At 36.4% G+C, this 23412-nt stretch overlaps 1 protein-coding gene across 2 annotated transcripts in view; it reads right to left on the minus strand.

Annotated features, from left to right (window-relative positions):
* Positions 1 to 23412, minus strand: part of LOC141458368 (uncharacterized) — a 486109-nt gene that overhangs the window by 330221 nt on the left and 132476 nt on the right. The gene's annotated exons all lie outside the window — the stretch shown is intronic.

A 23412-nucleotide genomic window follows, 5' to 3' on the forward strand; every position in this document is an offset into this window, starting at 1 on the left:
TAACATTTTAAAGGAAAAACATTTTCAAAGCTTATAATGCTACAAATAAACAGAAATCTTTTCAATTTAAGGAATGGGAATCGGGCTCTAAAAGAAAGAACTAGTTAATAATAATAATATTAATAATAATCAAAACTACCCCCGAGACATGGGTTGGTAATAATATTTAATAATTGAAATTTGCTTCTTAAAAACATTCTATGCGCCATAGATTCTTTAATATAGGCAATTAATGGCAGCCAATTAGAGCCATTCAACAGCAGAGAATCATTTCACCTTCCTTTAAGGTCACCTTGTCAAAGAATTTCTTTCTTATAAAACCCACAATATTCTACAATGACCAAGAAAGTGAAATACATCTTCGATTGACGCTCATATTGCACATACTGCATTTCGTAGTTTCTTCCTAGAATATATGGCTTATAGTTTAGGTCAAGTAGCTCTTCCTGTAATTTTCATAATTAGACCCCCCCGCTGTAGGCATTCAAACCAATATCCGTGGCCCCCCCCCGGACAACTGTTTCCAGAAGCAGGCTAACAGAGCCAGTAGACTTTCTCCTCAAAGTTGACAAGAGTGGACATACTCTAGGGTGTGTGATGTACTCAGGTCAGTAGCTACAATGAGGTTGCTAATATGACTGGCTTAAGAAGATGATTGCCTCCATCGGGGATCTGTTTAGCTGCGCAAGCAAGTTTGTGCGCATCATTTCTTGGACTTTATTATGTCGGAATTCAATTCGATGCACTGCCCAAGTTGGGCTTTCAGTTACCATTCTTGTCATCTTCTTGAATTCGTTCATAACCTCCTTAGTCAATCCTGAGCTCCTTTTAAATAAATCTATTTTAATTTCTCTTTTATGTTGCTTTTACAACGTTGCCGCTCGACATCTTTATCTTTACAAATTCAATGACTTTGTCAACGTTCCCCCCCCCCTCTGTCATTAACTTTGGTCAACTGCCCCCACTCCTTTTACTTTGATCTTGCATCCGCATGAATATAATTTGATTTCCTGTTCATCTCCGTCATCGTGTGTGTGCCGTCAAGCGGAAAGAAGTGGATCTTATAGTACTACACTGAGTTGACAATTCCAACTCTGTCACCTACTTCACATGCAGCAGCTCTGTGGGAAGTGGGTACTTGATCTGCAGCAATGCAGACACTTGAGTTCTACTCTACTCGCACGCTAATTCCGCTCCAACGCCCATCCGACTGCCGCCTACATCTGGCTTTACACAATTACTGACGTCAACAAAGCACTAATTAACTAAGGAGGTTACAAAGAGGAACTATTGTTTACTAGTGACGATCATTAATATTACATTCAACTTTGGATCTTAGTTCTTTGGACAATGCGGAAGTGCAACTATGCTTCTTTGCAAAATTTGATCAGACTTAGCCAATCCTTCCCATCCAAATATTCAATAAATTCATCAAAATTTAGACTGCGCTTTTCAAAAAATCTTAGGCGGAACTCAATCAGTTTAGGGCAGATTGCTATAAAGTGGAAGACAGTTTCTTTGTCTCTCAGATTACAGAGAGAGCACAATTTTACTTCTTTAGTAAAAGAATAACCATTTAAATATAACTATACAATATGCAATCGCATTTACAATAAGTGAATTTTCTTATGCATTTCACGTAAAAAAAGGTTTTCCTTAAGTGACCTTCCTGGAACTTGGAATACGATCGTTTCCGTAGTTGCATTTCCAGTATGTACTCCACTTACCCCAAGTAATAAGAGCTAGTGAGAATGGCAGATCTCATTGTACACAACTCATGGGTATTGATTTCTAGTTTAGTTCTGGGTTGTTAAAGCCGAAATGTGGAAACAGGATAGGGGAAGTTTACAAGTGGTGACTGGGTGAGCCTGCCGCACACTTGAAATGTATTCGATACAGGATGTACTCGAAATGTACGGAGGAGTAGGGCGCTCCTAGGAGCACTAGGAGACGCGGTTCACACCCTCCACCGGAAAGTTCACCCTTGTTTCTACACCGGTTTCTACCGGAGCTTATCTCCTGCTGCCGCCTGTGAGCAAACCACTCAACCGTCATCTACTACCTCTTTCTCCCTCCTGAGTACTTAGCATTGTGTCTCTTTGCTCCTCTCCAGTCGGTTGAGTAGGCTGCATGAGATTTCCGTTGTACTGGGAATTGGTACTCTTTACAATGAAATGAAGTCTCCAGCAGAGTGCATTGCCAGCACTTCTTTTACAACAGAACATCAAGTCTTCTCTGCGGAATTTGCAAATCTTAATTATTATTTTACCATTTTCCTCTAGTCTTGACATTTTGGAAAATTTCACAGATTTTTCTTTTATAATTTTTTTTTTCGTCGTCTGATTTAGAGTTCGAATTGAATCGAATTTTCGGAGTTCCACTCTACAGAATCTGTTATTATAACAGGTTATATACAGGGTGTTCATTTTAAGATGGCTCAAACGCATTTCATGCTTAAACGGTTGGTCTGAGCGAAAAATGGTAGAGGAAAAATTTGTTGCCTGTCACCTCTAGTTTCAGAATATGTGACTTGATTTTATATTCCTGCCCGCATACGCGGCTGACGCGCGACCAAAAGTGAGGGTTCGCAGTTGACCCTCTTCTTGTGAAGCATGAACTGTGCCTTCAAAGGTGCCTCCTCTGGCTCGCAAGCCAGGTTAGCCAGGAGGTTATCAACTGCTCTCTGTAACTGAGGAGGCACCTTTGAAGCTAGTATTAGTATCGCGTGCTCTTCTTTCTCTTTGATAACAAGTTAAAAAATTGAAATATGATTAAAAACATCAGATTTTAAAATGGCCTAGCACCTTTAATTTTAAAGATATCGAATTACGGTTTCCGGTTTCTTTCATAACTTTTTGTATTCTTTAAAACGGTGTATATGAAAATGGGGGTCAACAACAAACCCTCACTTTTGGTCGCGCGTCTGTCGCGTGTGCGGGCAGGAATCTAAAATCAAGTCACATATTCTGAAACTAGAGGTGACGGGCAACAAATTTTTCCTCTACCATTTTTCGCTCAGATTAACCGTTTAAGCATGAAATGCATTTGAGCCGTCTTAAAATGAACACCCTGTATATCTCAGTATTGGAAAAGAAGTTAGGTTCGCAGTACTAGATAGTATCTTTGATTTGATTAACGTGAGTCGTTCATGCAGGTTCATTGTATTCCTGACAGGTTTCGCACTTTTATGCATCATCAGCAGTTGATTAATTAACAGTAGAGATTTCAACTTCATTCATATTTCCATCACGTACTACAACATGCTGACTCAAGTTGTATTAGTTATAAATAAAAAATCCATATTCAAGTTCAGAGAATGGAATATACTAATCCATGCAATACACCACTGTTTGGCGGGTCACAGTTCATAAATAGTGAGCTCCTACTTTTTTTGGAGATTAGTATACAAACATTACACAGTACAAACAGGAGCAGATGTTGTGATGTTTTTTTGGGAGGGGTATGAAGCCGTGGGAGGGGGTTTCTTAAGTGGGAGATCCCGAGTTCGAAACCCAAGGTGTAGCAAATTTTTATTTATTTAAAAAATATATATGTATTAACAGTAAAGAATATGCTTTTGCCACCAATTGGTGTTTTCCATGATATTTAAATTTTGATAGTTGTATGTTAAAGCTCCGCTTGTAAAATTGGGCGATTACTTTACTGGACTCAGGGGGGTGTACCACAAAACATCCATTTCCGGTGAGAAGATAGTAAATTCTGCTAATAATTCCACGGTTAATATGAAACATTAAAATAATATAATATTAAAAACTTATTATAATAATACTTGGAATTGTAATTTTAATAAAATAATATTTATATAGAGAATGACATACGTAAATAGCTGGATGAAATATTTGTAGATAATTCAATATATTGTTGGCATGAATATACAGTGGAGGGGGTAAACAGCTGTCTTATCTGACGCACTCCACACTCCACTATAAATTGTATATAGTGTAAACAGAGCATCCATCATATGTGAGAAATGTTTTAGTAAATATTTATAGCAAACACTGACTGACCCACCATCAACTATATTTTATTATATAGAACATATACAATTTTATTTACACAACACTTTAAATAGAAATGTATGTGAAACACATATATGTATTGAGGTAAATAAAGGGCAATATTAATATTTTGATTGAAGAAAGAAAATACGTTTAAATTTTTCAGGAAAAATGTTTTCCTTTTTTAAATTATATCCATAGTTCTTATCGTTGAAAAACCAAAACAATTCTACATAACGGAAGTTTAGCCAATCGGTTGTCACTAATAGTAAAGTAGCACGGCTATCGTGGAAATGGACGATTCACGAATATCTCGAGGATGACGAGGATCCCTTCCTCTACAAGCTGCTACTAACAACCCCGGGCTACTTCCCGAAAGTCTGTGTCTATCCAGTGACCTCAAACAGAATATATTTCCCGTTGAAAAACTCAATTTCCAAAATGTTTTTTATACACGGGGGCCAATTAAAATTGCTGGCTCTTTTTAAAATTTATTTTATTTAACAAATGAAATTTTCTCTCTCTGTACAGGTAGTAAGTACTCCATTGGTTGGCAGGATTGTGTATATAAGAGGGTGGGAGTAGCCTATGTATATATATATATATATATATATACACAAAAAGCCAATCAAGGTTTGAGTACGTGATCTCATCTCCTGCAGCTTAACAAAGATTAAACCTACAGCCTCCGTCCACCATCTACAAATCAAACAATAATTTTAGCTTGATTGAAATTTCAAGAGAGACCCTCTATAACCAATAATAGCTTTTCCATCTCTGATATACATATACAATTTATTTATTAAGTTTTTATGAATTAAAAGTAAATGAATGAATGAAAAGAAAATTGTGTAGACACACGACACACTTTTCACAGTTTAAAGTAGTTAACTTTTCTTGAAACTTGATACTTTAAGCGTTCACTTTAAAGGCACCACTTCCGAAAAAAGAAATATCATTAGAAAACTATAAAAATCTATTTAGGAAAATTTATTGCATTTTAAATATAGGATTTCCTAATAGCAGCGTTTCCCAACCTTTTTTTTGGCTCGCGTACAACTTGGTAAGTAACATCATGCTAAATTGTACCACTTCGTTAAAAATGATTGTATCTCGTGAAAATTGTTATTCCGAGTGTGTTATTTTACTATTATCATCTTTATTAGTACAGAGATACCAATGTATCTGTTACAAAGGAGTTCCAAGTTCATGTTCACTTTAATAAACTTTGTGAAGCGTAAGATCTTAGTTTTAAAACTTTTTTTAAAATAAAGCAAAATTGTGTACATATTTTTCTCTTCAAAATTATTAATTAATTTACAAAGTTCTTCTTTAGGATTATTATATTTGGGCCCAAATCTTCTAAATTAATTTCTTTTAAGCATTCAACTACCTCTGTAAGTACCAATTAAATTTAATGTTGCTTGGATAGAGCTTACTCATTACAATCCAGTCTCTCTTTAAGCAACAGATTTTTGTACATAGTTATCATTTCAGTTCTGTCACATGATAATTCTATTAAATTTTCTTTATCTTTTATGGGATAATGATGTAGCTTTTCCTAAATTTTCTTTATAGAAGGGGTTTTGAAATCCGAATTATCATTTGTGTTTTCGGGATTTGTAAAATACTCCATGAAAGACAATTTTTTATCCTGTTAAATGTGCTATTGTATTTTCTCGTATATCTTGAGACAGACTAACCTTATTACTGTACATATTAACAAACTTTACTGTATAATATTATTAATTAAAAGAATTTTTATGTATTATAGGTAAAAAACGTTTCTATGATACTTTTATGCTTAATTTTTTTATGTCCGCCATTATTAGTTATACCACCAACCAGCAACTCGCGTACCACAGGTTGGGAAATGCTGCCTTATAGGGCAGAAACGACTCACACAGCAAACCAAACACGCACACCAGAAAAAAAACAAAAAACTTTTACGTAAAATTATTAAAACAATGTTGTATATGTTTAAAATTAAGTTGAGGCTGAGGTTTAATCAGTTAAACCTTTCATCAGCAACTCCAAGACGGAACAACAACAAGTAAAGATAATGAGTTAAGTTTAATTGCAAAGAAGAGAAGTCGGGCGTTGTTGTTGTAGCTGTTGTTGTTGTTGTTGTTGTTGTTGTTGTTGTTGGAACAATTCAGACAAAATGTTTTGTATGAAACTTGTGCAACATTTTAAACTAAAAGTTTTGCTGCACAGGGACAGAAATGTAATATAGAATACAGCAGGGTGGGGGGAGGTGTTCTAAAAGTAACATGGAGAGATGTTTCCGCATGCTTGTGACAAGTTCTGGAGTTCTCTGGATTAATAGAGAAGATCCCCAAGCTCCGAAAAGGGCGAGATCAACTTTGGGGGGGGGGGGCTCTTGTATGAATGAAATGCGTATCTTCACTTTTCTGCAATACATGTATCTTTGTAACAATGGTGGGGATAACCCTTCAAGAAGACTTTGACAAGAAGAACTCAGCTGATACACGTGAGGGCGCTTAGTAAGCAGTAAAATAACCTCTAGCTTCTTGTAATATGATCATACTCGTACAATGCATTTCCGTGTGCCTACTTCCGGTATTTTTCGATTACGTACAAAATGATAGAGACTAAAAAGTTACTATTTTAGCAACCACAGTCAAGAATCTCCTTTGTATTTCTGGCTGTTTAGTCAGACTTCCGGGGAAAAACTACTCGTCTTGAATTATCCTTCTCCCATCAGCCGAACTCTCTCAGCTGAACAAGCTCACTTTTTTTTCACTGACGCCATAAATTTAGGAGGAAAGCATGGAGATCGTGTCCAATTGTCGATACTGAAATTTCCCCTACTTTTTTTTGACGCCCCCACCCGCAAAGTCCAGTAGGAAAAAAAAAATTGGATGTTCCAAACAGGTCTACCTGTTGATTAGCTTCGATTACCGTTTAAAAAACATCGTCTTCGGTACCGGAACTTAGGTTATCTTCGAGGTTGAAATCTTCGGATTGGAATTTATGCAATCGTTGTCTTATTTTGTGTTATAGTATTTTATTTTATTTTTTTTAATTATTTAAGGCGCGTCATTAAGACGAAAAGAGTTACAAACATTTGAAATTTAAATAAATTTAAAAACCTAATCGAAAACCACCAAAATTTAACCTTCCATATCTCAGTATCTATTACCACTATAATAATGCAATTTATACCAGCAATAGTGCTAATTTTTCTCTACAATTCCGTATAGAATTCATTAAAATCTAAACAATACGAACAGAAATATAATCGTTTGAAATTTGAGCAAATTCGAAAACATCAAAAATTTAATCTCCTACATACGTATATCTAATTAACTATTGGTACAAAACTATTACCGTTTATAGCAGATATACAGCTAACTTTTCTCTACAATTCGATAAAGAATTTATTGAAATCTGATAATTACAAAAAGGGTTACAAACATTTGAAATTTAAATAAATTTGAAAACCTAATCGAAAACCACCAAAATCTAACCTTCCATATCTCGATATCTATTACCACTAGAATATTGCAATTTATACTAGCTATAGAGCTATCTTTTATATACAACTCGATAAAGATTTCATTAAATCTAAACAATACGAACAGAGTTATAAACGTTTATTATTATTATTATTATTATTATTATTATTATTATTATTATTAACCAGTGGATGACCGTACACGGATTATCGCTAGCTCTCCCCAAAACAGAGGTTGTCATGTTGACAAAAAAACGAATAAACCGGCATATCCCGTGGAACGTTGGCGAAGAAGAAGTTGTTTCGGTGGAAGCCGTGAAATACTTGGGCATCACAATTGATGCAAAATTGAGCTTCGGGAGACATTTACAGGAGGCGGCGGATAAGGCAGGAGAGAATGTCGCCAGACTTACAAGGCTTATGAGCAATGTAGGAGGTCCCAAAGCCAGTACGCGCAGGGTGCTTATGAGTGTCGCCCACTCAGTCCTGTTGTATGGGGCTGAAATATGGTCAGAGGCACTCAGAAAAGAAGTTTATAGAAAGAGACTGGCACGGGTACAGAGGCTGGGTGCCCTACGGATAGCCTCGGCATACCGGACTGTTTCGGAGCCAGCGGCCCTGGTTATAGCGGGAGTTATCCCAATTGCACTTCTGGCCGATGAAAGAAGGAGAGTTTACGCTAGAAGGCACGAAGTGGATAAAGTAGCGGTCTCCAGGGAGGAGCGTGCATACACGGTGTTGGAGTGGCAGTCTTCTTGGGAGGAGGAGTCAAGAGGTAGATGGACGGCCAGCCTTATCACAGATGTTGGTGCATGGATAGGGAGGTCCTTTGGCGAAGTGGATTACTTCGTTACCCAATTCCTTAGTGGTCACTGGTATTTCTGTGAGTTCCTAAGGAAGATAGGGAAGAGGACCAGTGGTGAGTGCGGCTATTGTCCGGGAATATTAGACGATGCCCACCACACCTTTTTTGTGTGTGAGAGGTGGGGTTGCCTCAGGAGAGACTTGGAGCAATATGTCGGGCATATTACCCCAGCGGGGATAATACCGACTATGCTCACTAGTAGGCGGCAGTGGGCATGTGTGGCACGCTTCATTAGGGAGGTGTTAAGTGCCAAACAAAGGGAGCTGGTTGAGTTTGGAGGGAGGACCCCTTGATTGGGGATAGAATAGGGGCCTAGCCTGATGTAGTGCTGCATAAGCGAATCCAGGCTAGGCCTGGTGCCGGGGTAGGTGTTTTAGCCGGTAGGCTGCCTTGGCGGGAGTCCGGCACGTATGTGCGTTAGAAGCATTTCACCTACCCCCTTAAAAAAAAAAAAAAAAAATATTATTATTATTATTATTATTATTATTATTTGACCTTATGTGAATGCCTGAATAACTTCTGAAAGCATCAACTCTAATCCTGGGGTCGCCTTTAAGCTAAATTGCGAAGAATTTTGATTTTCATTAACTCAAAATGGAGTCTAACAATACAGAAATTGCATCAATATTAATTTATCTTATTTGAACGTATAACATATAGTCTAATGAGGGAGTTTCAACTCAAAATGGCGCACACAAGTTGTCAAAATAAATTATTATATAAAACGCACTTTATTTTAAGTAATCACAAAAAAAAAAATGTAAGAAAATGTTACAAGAAAATCCAATACATCCAAAGATAGACGCACAGACAAATTCGTAAAAACTACTCTTCTAGTGCTCCAAAACACCAAAAAACGGATGAAAACTTGGAAAAAAAGTAAGGAAATGAATATTTGACTTGATCGCAGTATTTCCGGTTACGTAGTAATAGTAACAGGAAGTGAAAATTAAATAGCCCAAATGATCAACTTCCGATATGGGGACAATAATAATTAGTTGCAACACTCTAATTTTCCAGCTGAACTCCCTAGGGAGTTTATGGAGACCCTGAGGATTCCCTCCCCCCCCAAAAAAAAATATAATATATATTCGGTGACATTTTGCTCATTGCATTTAGATGACTTATCTGTCACAAAACAGAAAATATCTAACCCAAGTTTAGTGACATTTCTCAACACACACACCCCCCCTAAAGGAGAAGAGAAATCGATTATCGTAAATTTTACATCCATATCGATATGTCTGCTTTGACACAACCAATGATTATCTTCATTCTAGACACACACATAAACCTATCATCTATCGTATAAGTACAAGAGGTGCCCACCCCTCTTTTAAATATTTACACTTGTTCCTGTAATTGTATTTGAAATTTTCAATTTTGTTTATTCTTTTTTTGGGGGGGGGTATTTATTTATTAGGAACGATTGAGACAGGAAGTAATTTGAACAAAACATATGTTTTTCTTTTTTTTAAGTTCAAAAACCTAGGTCAAAGCACTGTTGAACTATTGTTTTTCTCGGATCAGAATAGGGGGGGGGGCCTCTATTAAAATAATAATAATAAAGAAATGTGCTTTAAGAACAAGCGGAAAACAGTAATACGATCCTAAGGTACAGAGGTTAAAGATCAGCATTTTGAGTAGCGCAGTCAGTAGTGACACTAACTTGACTAGAGTGGTTTTTAAAAAGTACAAATAAAGAGACGTCAAATTGTGTACTTATACTTAAAAAAAATTTTTTATTAGAATAATGAGAATTTGTTTCATGCCAGTCCGTCAAGGGATACATTTCCGTTTCGTCGCTTAAAGGCGACCCCAGGTTATAGAGTTGATACTTTTAGAAGTTATTCAGGCATTCACATAAGGTCAAATAATAATAATAATAATAATAATAATAATAATAATAATAATAATAATAATAATAATAATAATAATAATAATAATAATAATAATAATAATAATAATAATTTTTTTTTGTTTTTTTTAAGAGGGGGTGAAATGCAACTCATGCACACTGTGCCGGACTCCCTCGCGGCCTACCGGCTAAAACACCCCTCCTACTTCCGGACCTAGCCTGGATTCACAGTGATGTCAGCATTACATCAGGCTAGGCTTCAGTCCTGCCCCTACTCAGGGGACCCTGCTCGAATGGTGTTCCATGTCCCTTTTTTTAGAGACGAGTACTTCTCTTGCAAAACCAGCCACTAGCGACCAATTAGTTCTGCAAGAGAGAATCGCCTCTAACAACCCCACAGGAGTCAACTGTCCAAATATATGCTCCAAATCTCTTCGTAGGCGACCCCACCTTTCACAGACAAAAAAGGTATGGTAAGCGTCGTCTTTCACTGCTGGACAATATATGCAGTCTTCTTGAGCCTCCTTACCCATCCTCTTGAGGAATGCTCTGAAAAGGCCATGCCCACTCAAGAGTTGGGTAAGGTAGAAGTCCACTTCTCCGAATGACCACCCTATCCAGATGCTTACATCTTTGATGAGCCTGGCGGTCCATCGGCCACGCGGTTCCTCGTCCCAGGCAGCCTGCCATTCCAGCACGGTACGGGAACGCTCCTTCCTGGACACGGCTTCTTTATTCATTTCCTGCCTCCTGTCATAAAGCCTCTTGCGCTCTCCAGCTAAGAAGGCAATAGGGATAACCCCAGCAATCACCATAATTGCAGGCTCGGATACAGTGCGGTATGCCGAGGCAATCCGCAGTGCACCGAGTCTCCGAACTCTCGCTAACCTCTTTCGGTACGCCGTTTTATTTAGAGCATCCGCCCACACCTCCGCCCCATAAAGGAGTGTGGAGTGGATGATGCTCATCAGGACGCGCCGAGTGCTCGCTCGCGGGCCACCTACGTTGGCCATCAGCCTCCCCAGCAGTACAACATTCTTAGCAGCCTTGTCCGCAGCCTGCTGAATGTGCAAATAAAAGTTTAGCCTCCTATCTACCGTCAATCCCAGGTATTTCACGGAGTTCCCAGAGGTCACCTCCTCCTCACCAACACACCATGAGATGTCCGTCGGAATCCTTTTTTTTTCGTTAGGACGACAACCTCCGTTTTGGCCAACGCCAGGGATAGACCATGTTCGGCCATCCACCTATTTACCACCCGCATCACTTGATTCAGCTTCAGCTGAGCAATTATAATAATTATAATAATAATAATAATAATAAAGGGAAGAGATTAGCTATGAGGTTAGCGTACTGGACTCCCACGCGGAGGTCCCGGGTTCGAATCCAGCTGCTGACCCTTAGATTTTCTCTTCCTAGGAGCTTCTTACAGCTCACTGTCCGGTGATGGACAGTGTTGTCTGTAACGAGAGAACACTGTCCGGAGGCCGGCAGTGCACTGAAAAAAGCTCCGGACGCCAATAACCTTAGATGTTGACGCGCCTTAAATCATTAAAAAAAATAATAATAATAATAATAATAAACGTTTATAACTCTGTTCGTATTGTTTAGATTTAATGAAATCTTTATCGAGTTGTAGAGAAAAGTTAGCTGTATAAGTGCCATAAATTGCAATAGTTTACGTCGTTCTATTTCATTTGTAAGTTATTTCTTACAATAAAAACTTAAGCAAATTACAATTAATCCAATCACGTGATAAGAAAGATAACAACAAAACAAACAAACTTTACGACAACCAAATGTTGTTAAATGAAACAACAAAATTGTGTACAAAATCACAATAAATTGTTAGTTGAACATTTTAGTAGAATGAAATGTTTTCAACTGAATCAGATAAAACTTAATGAGATTATGTTTAATGTAACAATTTTAATCAAACATAAACCAAAATTCCTATCTAAATGGTTGTTAATAAAAATTAATACATCAGTTTCAGGGGCACAAAATTTTGTAAATCACGTAGTATAACCAAATTACTAGACATCAATAACTTTATCTCTAGAACAAACTGTTTGTTATAATATCTCTCTCTCTCTCAGCCTATAATTCCCCCTTATCTCCTGGAACTTCTATCCTCCTGAGGGGTTTATGGAATGGTGTGGCTAATTATCATAAAATGTTGGGTGGAACAGATTGAGGTAGTTATTGTTCCTGGGCGAAGAAGGGTCAAACCCAACTGAAATCATCCATTTCAATAAATGGGACCGCCCAGTCCTCTATATATGTAGAGAGAGAGGACGTTCTCCTTCTAGCAAGCCTAGCTCTTCCATAGCTCTATCTCCTATCTATCCATCTTTAGGCAAGGAATCCTAGGATAAATAACCACATCCACCGCGTAACTAATCTATTCCCCCCCCCCCAAAACCCAATACAATTGGATGGACACGGGCCTTTCATTAAAGGTAATTCACTTTATATCCAGTATATATATAAAGGGGTGTGTTCCTAGTGGCTCCTCTGGGATCTTTACCAACAATCTAAAGCGCAACTTTCTCTCTCACCAATCGTTTAAGGGCTAAGTAACCTCTTTTACTTAGTGTTGGTAACACTTCCACTTCCTTTGCGATTAAATTTCTTCTACTTCCTTCCCCCTCCCCGCAAGAAAAATCTGGTGGGAATACACACGATTTTCCCTAACCGCAGCTTACGAAATCAAATTTTCTTTCTAGTAAAGAGTAAAGTAATCACCTATTTTTTTCAGGCGGGGTTTAACTTCCAACTACCAATTAGGTGTCGTGGACGGAGGCGACTAGCAAACATACTTTACTGTAAATTCCTCATATTAACCATTAAATAAAATCCAAGACCTACACCAGGGGAATTGAACCCACTAAACCAACAGTACATCTTAGCATTGCGGGTCTAGCCTATAACCGCCTAACATACTTTGATATAAATTTCTCATATTAACCATTAAATAAAATCCAATACCTATACCAGGGGAACTGAACCCACTAAACCAACAATACATCTTAGCATTGCGGGTCTAGCCTATAACCGCCTAACATACTTTGATTTAAATTTCTCATATTAACCATTAAATAAAATCCAAGACCTATACCAGGGGAACTGAACCCACTAAACCAACAATACATCTTAGCATTGCGGGTCTAGCCTATAACCGCCTAACATACTTTGATATAAATTTCTCATATTAACCATTAAACAAAATCCAAGGCTTAAGTCCGGGAATCGAACCCACTAAACCAACAATACATCTTAGCATTGCGGGTCTAGCCTATAACGCCTAACATACTTCACTGTAAATTTCTTTCTATTAACCATTAAATAAAATCCAAGGCCTAGATCAGGGGAATTGAACCCACTAAACCAACAATACATCTAAGCATTGCGGGTCTAGTCTCTTAACCGCTCGGCTACCGTGGCGCCTTTCTTTCTAAGGGTATCTACAAGTTTTTTGATTGGTCCATACTGATCTACTGAACCAGATACATAGTTATTTAACTTATAGAATATATATGATCGATTATTATATTCTAAATAATTATTTTGAATCTCTCGTTTGTTTAAAAATTTAGTTAAATTAAAAAAAAAAAAAAAGTGGCACAAAGTTTAGTATCATATGCAAATTTCTATTCGATAGTTGTACTTTTTCAGTAAAAATATTGTAATTTTTTAGGGGACTTCGAAAGGCTGATAGAATTCTTTATCTTTAAATTTAAGAAAATAGCATAAAATAAGGTTAAGACTAATTCATGACGTAACTTGTTTGGTTCTTCCTGTTGATTTTTCCATTACAATAACAGCTAGCAACTATAAGATGGTAACTGGATGTTATTTACGTAGAAGCCCCCACTTCTACAACAATTACCAGAGACAACCATTTTATTACGAACAACTCGTCTCCTGGATACAACTTTGGAGTGCTTACGTACGCTCGGTCTAGGTGGAAATGGAACAAACCGACGGTTAACAGGCCCAAACATGCTTACGATAACTTGATTACGATAGCACCCGGATGTTAAATACAATTATTGTTACAATGTTGTAATTTAGTTTCCGGTTAAACCCCCCTTCCATTTATTTACACTCTTCTATTAAATAAAACACGATTACTAGGGTGTGAAAGTTTAGCGGAAGAGATCCTAAACCGTTATTTGTTGGTGCTGAAGCATTTAGGGCTAATATCAGGTGAATGTTCGGGAATGAAACTATTAGGGGAACTCCTTAATTTTTTTAAATTAAAATAATGAAAAAAAAATTATTTTTTGTTCAAACAAAGCTTAATAATCGAAGTCACAGAAAGACTTACAGGTGATTGGCAGAATACTTTTCTTTTTTGTATCATTAGAAGTAACAAGAGAACATCAATATAGTCCTCTGAAATAGCAACCCCTTAAAGTGTTCTTGATGGGCTTAAAGTGAACGTAGTTACCATTTCCGTTTCCCCCCCCCCAATTCCAGGAAATTTCATTACGAGTAGCATGGAAGCGCCCCGGTGTAAAAGGTGAGAAAAGGTGTACGTATATGGTTAGTGGCTACTCTATTTAATAAATTGTAACCAGGATAAGTTTGTTTAGGTGAAAAGCGCTGTTGTCCCCTAGGATGACGCCCCTCTCCCGCCAAAGTTGGTAGACAGGAGAGGCCTAGCTAGGTAACTTGACACGGACAATTCTAAACGATGGACAACATCAACAGGGTAAAGTGCTATGCTGCTATATATAATACCCATGCTGAAGGGACGGTCCCTCACTTATATTGTGCCAGTAGTTGTCTTGGTAACCTAAAGGCAAAGCTTACACCCCAGGGTCTTTTTTGCAGAACATCTAAACCACATGATATCCTAACCAGAACAGTTACCTTGTCACCAAGGAGACCGTCCATGTTTAGATATCGTTATAAAAAGAGAAAGAGACGAAGTTGGGCTTTTTCTTTACCGCTGTATGTGCTTTAGATCTAAATCTATCTCTTTCTAGCTTTTATATATTTCTATACGTATGTATATTCGCACATCATTACGATTGCATACTGAAAGAAAGACACCATTATGTACACTCAACATACATACTTTCATCTTCTTTTTTCCTGAACATAAGACTTTAAATTATATTTATCAGGCTACTCATGTTTTATGGTAAAAATGTTTACAAATTGTTATGATACGTTAAACGTATTTTGCCCAATTTCTTGCAGGTTAACCTATTACTAGCAAAGATAGGCAAAAATTTATTAAGTAATTACATTTTTATAATCTCAACTTTGCCAATGGTTGAACCAAGATCGTGTTCAAAAACGAGGTTCTACCAGAGTTGAATAGGTAAGAAGAGTAAGAAGTAGCACAAACTTATTTCTTCGCCAAAATGGAGATAAATAGTAGATAGATTGACAAAAAAAATCGACTAATACACAAATAGGTTTTACATGTAATGCAATAAAAAATAAATGTCAAGTAGTGTGAGGTGGACCTGCATATGTCTAGTGAGTCACCAACATAGTTAAATGTGAGTATAAGGCAGCCTTATGTAAGTCTTGTGAGTCGCCAACATGGTTAAATGTGAGTGTAAGGTGGTCCTATATAAGTCTAGTGGGTCTCAGACATGGTTAAAATTGAGTATGAGGTGGTCCTATATAAGTCTAGTGGGACTCCAACATGGTTAAATGTGAGTGTAAGGTAAACCTATGTAAGTCTAGTGAGTCATCAACATGGTTAAATGTGAGTATAAGGTGGACCTATGTAAGTCTAGTGAGGTCTCAACCGTGGTTAAATGTGAGTATAAAGTGGTCCTATATAAGTCTAGTGGGACTCCATCACGGTTAAATGTAAGTGAAAGGTAGACTAGACTAGATTAGTCTAGTGAGTCGTCAACATGGTTAAATGTGAGTGTAAGGCAGCCCTATGTAAGTCTAGTGAGTCACCAACATTGTTAAAAAATGTAGAAATTGCATTTGAGTTTACAGAAATTGCCACGAGAGTTCTCCACCGGATAAAGTAAGCTTACCGCTTATTTAATGGCGGCCTACAAGTCCACAATATGCTCAATTCTCTTTTATCTATTTCACGATTAAACAATACAAATTCTCAACTTTTTTGTTTCTGTTAACGATAATTGTGTAAAACAGGAAGTATTATTCCAAAAGAAATATTATTTATCGTATTTTTAAGTAGAATTTTTTTTTCTTGCTTTAATCGAAAGTTTATCAAATACCTATGGGAGAAATGTGGAGAAAAATTTTTTAAATTAGTTATTTCATTGAAATTATTGAGTTCAAAGTAGTGGCCAATCACAATGCAGAACAGTTGCAGATGGTGGGCGGGACATGCCCCACCTCTAGCGTCATCACTCCCACCACTAGTGTAGTCACGCCCCGTCCAATGATAACCAGTCATGGGTGGTATCAGAGCGTATTAACAATGGTGCTTCCAATACCTTTCACTTATTTTTCTTAATCTTTTATTATTTTCTCATATTTTATTAACTTTTTTTTTTGTTATTTGGTAAATAATATTAATCTTAAGTAGATATTGAGAAATAATGCTAACAAATTAGTCGAAAAAAATATTCTCACAATTTTCAAGGAATTTTACATTAAGTTTAGATCGTTTTCGAATAGTTTTCGCCAATATTCGACAGTTTCACTTTACTTTCTCATGAAAAGAATCTCGTATGAATACTCACATGACTTTTTCTTACCGTAATTTACGAATATAATTGAATGTAATTGTAACTTGGAATTGTATTTTTAAAAAAAATAGAAAAAAGATAAATTTAATAATAATGTCAGTAGAATGCTGCGACACAATCCCTCTGAATCAAACTATTAATTGAGAAAAAATTACAAACCAAACTGACATTTAAGTTTAAGCTAACAGATAATGTGCATTGTCTGATATCTCCCTCTCACTCCTTCACGCGCATACTCTCTTTAAATTCATCTCTCTCTCCTTGTCTCCATAATTCACCAACTGTATCTTAATTTGCAGTGATTCCGTTTAATTTATATTCTATTCTAATTAATTTTAAACAAGATTTGTTAAATATGGAGCTATGTAACCGCCATTAAAGCTGAAGTCTTTTAATTACAACTGCAAAAGTATAATTAAAGGAGAAGCAACTAAGATGAAGGTTTTAGTCCATCTTTGAAGAAAGACGACTTTAATTTAAAAGAGGCCATTGGCATTTAAATGAATGAAAATGCATTTTTAAAAAAAGAAGTATGATTTATGAAATATTTTTCCAGATTTTAAACAAGGAATCTTTTGAAAAAACGCTCGCCTGGCCATGTCCTAAGGGAGCTTTGCGTTCTTCACTTAATAAGGTTGTTGTTAATAAGGTTAGTGTGTCTCAAGATATACGAGAAAATATAATAGCACATTTAACAAGGATTAAATTTGTCTTTCATGGAGTATTTTCCCAAAACTCGAAAACACAAGTGATAATTGGATTTCAAAACCTCCTTCTATAAAGAAAATTTAAGAAAAGCTACATCATTATCAATAAAAGATAAAGAAAATTTAATAGAACTTAAATGATAACTATGTAAAGATCTGCTTAAAGAGACTGAATTGTAATGAGAGTAAGCTCTATCCAAGCAACATTAAATTTAATTGGTACTTACAGAGGTAGTTGAAGAAATTAATTTAGAAGATTTGGGCACAAATATAATAATCCTAAAGAAGAACTTTGTAAATTAATTAATAATTTTGAAGAGAAAAATATGAACACAATTTTTAATTATTTAAAAAAACTTAAAATTAATATCTTACCCTTTATTAAAACTGTCCGGTAGGACAGTTGTATAAGGGTTGATCATCAAAAACTGCACGAAAAAGCGTAACGTTAAAAAACACCCAACTTTGACAATTTTTTTTCTCTTTTTCTATAAAAGATAAAATTCCCAAATTTTCTTTAAAATAAAGGGCAAATCCTCCTTTATAGATGTAATTTTTTTGCAACAACCTAGATTTGATAGATTTTGAGAAAAAAGATGCTGAAAATGAGCAAAAACGGCATTTTCAAAAATTGTTCTTGTTCTTCTTGTTGTTGTTGTTACCTTTTTTGATAACAACGTAGCGCCTAAACGCGCGAACCGATTTTCATGAATGAGGTGTCATTCGATTCGGAATTTTATGTAGATGTGCCTTTTGGGGGTCTCGACGCTGTACATCGAATGGGAGAGGAGTTAGCCCCCTTTATGTAAGGCCCCCTCCAAAATTATTATTGCTAATTACTCTGTAAATCTTGGCCCGATTTTGATAAAATTTGGTAGGGTGATAGGGTTAGGGCTCCCCTACGTAACATTAAAGCGACGATCAGCTCTTACACTTTTTAATAAAGTTTATAAAGTGAACATGAATTTGGAACTCCTTTGTATCTCTATACAAATAAAGATAATAATAAAATAAACAATCGGAAAAACAAATTTCACGAAATACAATCATTTTTACGAAGTGATACAATCTAGCATGATGTACGAGTACTACTAAGTGGTACGCGAGCCAAAAAAAGGTTGGGAAACGCTGGCCTAAGCGGTACAATTTTGAAAGTTAAGTTCATTTCTTTAAATATTCCAAAAGATATTTTGCAAATAGTTTCACAATTAATTCAGTATTCATGGTTAAAAATTGTTAATAATAATTTAAATTTAAATTGTACAAAACATTATTTGCATAATTTAAAAAGTGTTTTTCTCTTTTAGATGTCCAAGAGATCAGGGCCGGCTGCTGTAAAGCGGAATAGGCAGAGCGTTGTGTGTGGGTGGGTGGAGAGAAGATTTGAATAGCCAGCTTCCATAGAGATCCAATGGTACAGGCTCTCTCTCTCTCCTCCAGTCTGTACAATGGCGAGGGTCGCCAGGAGAAAGCTTTGGAAACCGTTCCAGTTCTGCTCCAGCGACACTCGTTAATATGCACACCGTGTTTTAAATGAAAGCGTCCGGTACCGGTCCCCGGTGATGGGCGTGCTGTTTTTAGAGTCGCTTTCTGGTTCTTTTTTTTAGACAGAGGATATGAACTCTGTACTCGTCCATATAGGGATTTTATTATTTTCATTATTATTATTATTATTGTTACAAACATTCCCTGAATGCTATAAAAAATAAAAAAGGGAATGATCGGGATAAAATTTCCAAATTTAAGTACTCTTCTAATCATAACTTCCGCCGCTAGCGCCACCTACCACCAGCGGAAGTCATAACAAAAATTACATAAAGTTTAATTATTATTAGCTTATTGGTTTTGATGCCTAAATTTGGACAGTTTTTGTGTGAGAAGTTACGTACGTATACTAATGATTAAATGTCACGTAATTCGTGGGTTCAACGCTGGTTGTAACCTGACTTCTAGATCACAAGCTTGTTAAATAAAGCTTTACCTCGGCTCTGAATCCACCTGAGCTTATTGTAAGGCTGTTATAAAGTCATGCGGGCTTTAGGGCTGTGATGAAGTCCTGGCTTCACGACAAAACTGGTGGCTTTATACTAGCGTTCTAACATTGTTTGTTATGACCTGGTTCCACACCATCCTCTCCATGATGAATCAACTCATCAGATTCTTCAGACTGACTGACCATCATGGAGATCACCATCCTCCGGATTAGTTAGATAGATAGATGGTGCGGCTAGGGTGGCTTCAAGGCCTACACCACTGCGTAGACCCCTTTGGATCTATTGTGGCTTCACTCACTTTAAAGCTCACCCTCCAGACCCGTCCTTTTGATCCAGACTCTTGATGCTGGAGAGCGACTCTTGGGTAAAGCTCACAGGCCTTGGTTTTTTTCTCGCCGAGAAGTAACATCCTTATCCTCTGGATTAACACAAACACTTTTCTGCACTATTACGACTCCCTAACTATTCTAGGACAGCCCTCAAAAAAGTAGAGGGTTTTTTTTATAGAGTAATGTTTCCATCCACATTAAATCCAGGCTCTCCATCTGAGACTAATCTGTTCTGGAAAAAGAAGTGGGTAAACAGCAGTTTGGAATAACCACTCCAGAAAATCCTAAACATCCCTACCCGCCCAAGAGAGGTCCTCTTGGTCTGCCCTAGTACTAGGCAGACTTTCTAGAGTACTCAAATGCCCTTCCTAGCTCGCCTTATTCTGGAAAAAATACTTCTTCTCAGCCCTGTACCTAGGAGGCTCTGTTCTTGACACAGGTATCCCCTGGGCCACATCCACCTCCTGCCTGTTTTTCACTAAGATTATCCCTATCCTTTTCTTTTTTGGTGCATAATTCTCTCTTGTGATGTCTTTCCCCTAAATGCTGTGATGTCTGTCCCAGTTATCAGTCGTTGCTCTTAATCTTAGTTTCTTGTATGTGGTCATATCTTTTATTCTAATGCCTTTCTATGGGTATACTGCGAGTATAGTGTATAGTATATAGTATAGTGTATAGTATATAGTATAGTGTATAGTATAGTGTATAGTATAGTGTATAGTATAGTGTATAGTATAGTGTATAGTATAGTGTATAGTATAGTGTATAGTATAGTGTATAGTATAGTGTATAGTATAGTGTATAGTATAGTGTATAGTATAGTGTATAGTATAGTGTATAGTATAGTGTATAGTATAGTGTATAGTATAGTGTATAGTATAGTGTATAGTATAGTGTATAGTATAGTGTATAGTATAGTGTATAGTATAGTGTATAGTATAGTGTATAGTACAGTGTATAGTGTAGTGTATAGTATACAGTATAGTATACTGTACTGAGTACAGTAGAGTATACTATACTGTATACTATAGTGTATACTTTAGTGTATACTATAGTGTATAATATACCACACAAAGATTTATTCACCATTTTTCCGAACATAATCTTTCTGTAAATCTAGAATTTTGATAGAATCCGCAAAATCTTACTCTAATAATATTATGTATTAATTCTTCTGAAATCAGTAATAATATTGTTCAAATTTAAGAAAATAAATAAATAATTCCCCAAAATATAGAAGTAGCCCCATAATACTTACCTAAAATCACCCACATACTTCAAATATTATTATCTCAACTTAAAATATGGTACCTCAGTTACAATATGGAACCTTGACGTCATAACTTACCTCATAATACCTTGATTTTAAATAGCCTATATTTATCAACGTTTTACACGCACACAAAATCAAGTATGTCTATCTATGTAACACAATGTAACGTACGTACGTACATTAATATCCTTAGAATATTAAGGGTAATTAAGATGAAAGCTCCTGGCTGCCCATGTTCTCCTGGTCCCATATGTTGAAGCTTAATCCATAATTCTAGTGTTGCCCTCGGGAGCATCCATTTATCATTCATACACAAAATTTTAACCACCAAGAGCTTATATAATTAGAGAGAATGTACAAAATATATCTAGGGAAATATATGTATTTATTTATTTATTTTGGGAATAAAGACAAGGGAGCTTAAGGCGGGTTACAGGAAGATAAATTGTATGCTCTCTATGGGTGATTACCCGAATTTATGTCTTGCTGATCTTCAGTAAATTTTCTGGTTAGTAAAGTAAAGTAATTGCCTATTTTTTCAGGCGGGCTTAACGCCCAAATACCAAATTAGGTGTCGTGGACGTAGGCGACTATCAAACATACTTCACTGTAAATTTCTCATTATTAACCATTAAATAAAATTCAAGGCCTAGACTAGGGGAATTGAACCCACTAAACCAACAATACATCTTAGCATTGCGGGTCTAGCATATAACCGCCTAGCATACTTTTCAGTAAATTACTCATATTAACCATTAAATAAAATCCAAGGCATTGAACAGGGGAATGGAACCCACTAAACCAACAATGCATCTTAGCATTGCGGGTCTAGCCTATAACCGCCTAACATACTTTACTGTAAATTTCTTTTATTAACCATTAAATAAAATCCAAGGCATTGAACAGGGGAATTGAACCCACTAAACCAACAATACATCTTAGCATTACGGGTCTAGTCTCTTAACCGCTCGGCCAACGTGGCGCCTTTGTCTGATAGTACATCGATACGAGAAGCGTTCACATGACTTCCGTTTACCACAATTATTTACGTAATTAAACTTCTTTGAGACAAGATGTTGTTTTACAGTATTTTACAACGGAAATCTATTTTACGTCTATTTTCATTATTAATGAACCTGAAATGAAAACAGTGTTGCTTCTAAATAACAGGTTAACATTCTACCTGCAGGTATTTACTATTTAAAAGGTATACCTTGTCGGCTAATAATTTTAGTAGATTTTTAAAGTTTTGTCATATTTAGTTCACAAAATGGAGAGGGGCTCATAATTTTCCCGTTGTTCAGAGTTTAGAAAGCGGAAGTTAATATTTTCTCCATTTTGTCTTCATTCACTTCGCTTGGGGGGGGGGGAATCGATATTTTTAACTTTTCTCTTGTGTGTTAAATTTTCGATATCAAGAATCGACTAGAAGTGCCCATTTTGAGTTTCTAAAGAAGATGAGATTTTCCATACAAATTGGTCTGTACGTACGAGAGGAGGGGTCTTATCTGTGACGGGTACAGTCTTGGTATAATAGCATCACATTTAACATTCATATATAATGTATGACGTAAGAATGTACTTTATACTAAATGGTATTTTAGATGGAAGACATTTTGTGCGACCGGTTTTTTTTTATGGGGGTGTGGCTTGACTTAAAAACGGAAACTTGCAACATCTTTAACTTTTAAATTTAATAAACTTTCTACTAACCTAACCGGAAGTATTACTTTGTAGGATCGAATTTTCGTCCTTTCTTTTGACTTTTTTTAAAAAAAAAATAGTATCCATGATTTTCTTGGCAAACTTGTTGGTTTACATAAATAGTTCTAAAACTATTATTTGAAGCATTTTCCTACTCCCGGAAAATTCGATTAAGGGCCCCTTTTGAATGAAAATGATGGTTGACCTTCCTCTCTTTAGGGCCATTTCAGCTGTTACTATCTATTAAACATTAATTAAATGGAATTTGGAACCAAAATTTCGAATTTGGAACAAATCGGTGACCGGAAGAAGAAATTTTATAAAGACTTTTTCGTAAACGACATCAAGGAAATGTAAGCGAAAATTTCTAGCTCTGGATTTATATATACTCTTTCTCAAACACCCAGCCACACGAGTCCTGAAGGTTCAAGTGTTTTATACTGCCTTGAAGAGACCTCTAACGACCGTTGACATTTGG

The sequence above is a fragment of the Rhodnius prolixus genome, unplaced genomic scaffold, assembly GCF_049639745.1.
Source record: "Rhodnius prolixus isolate KJV_2025 unplaced genomic scaffold, Rpr scaffold_5, whole genome shotgun sequence".
NCBI classification, from domain to species: domain Eukaryota; kingdom Metazoa; phylum Arthropoda; class Insecta; order Hemiptera; family Reduviidae; genus Rhodnius; species Rhodnius prolixus.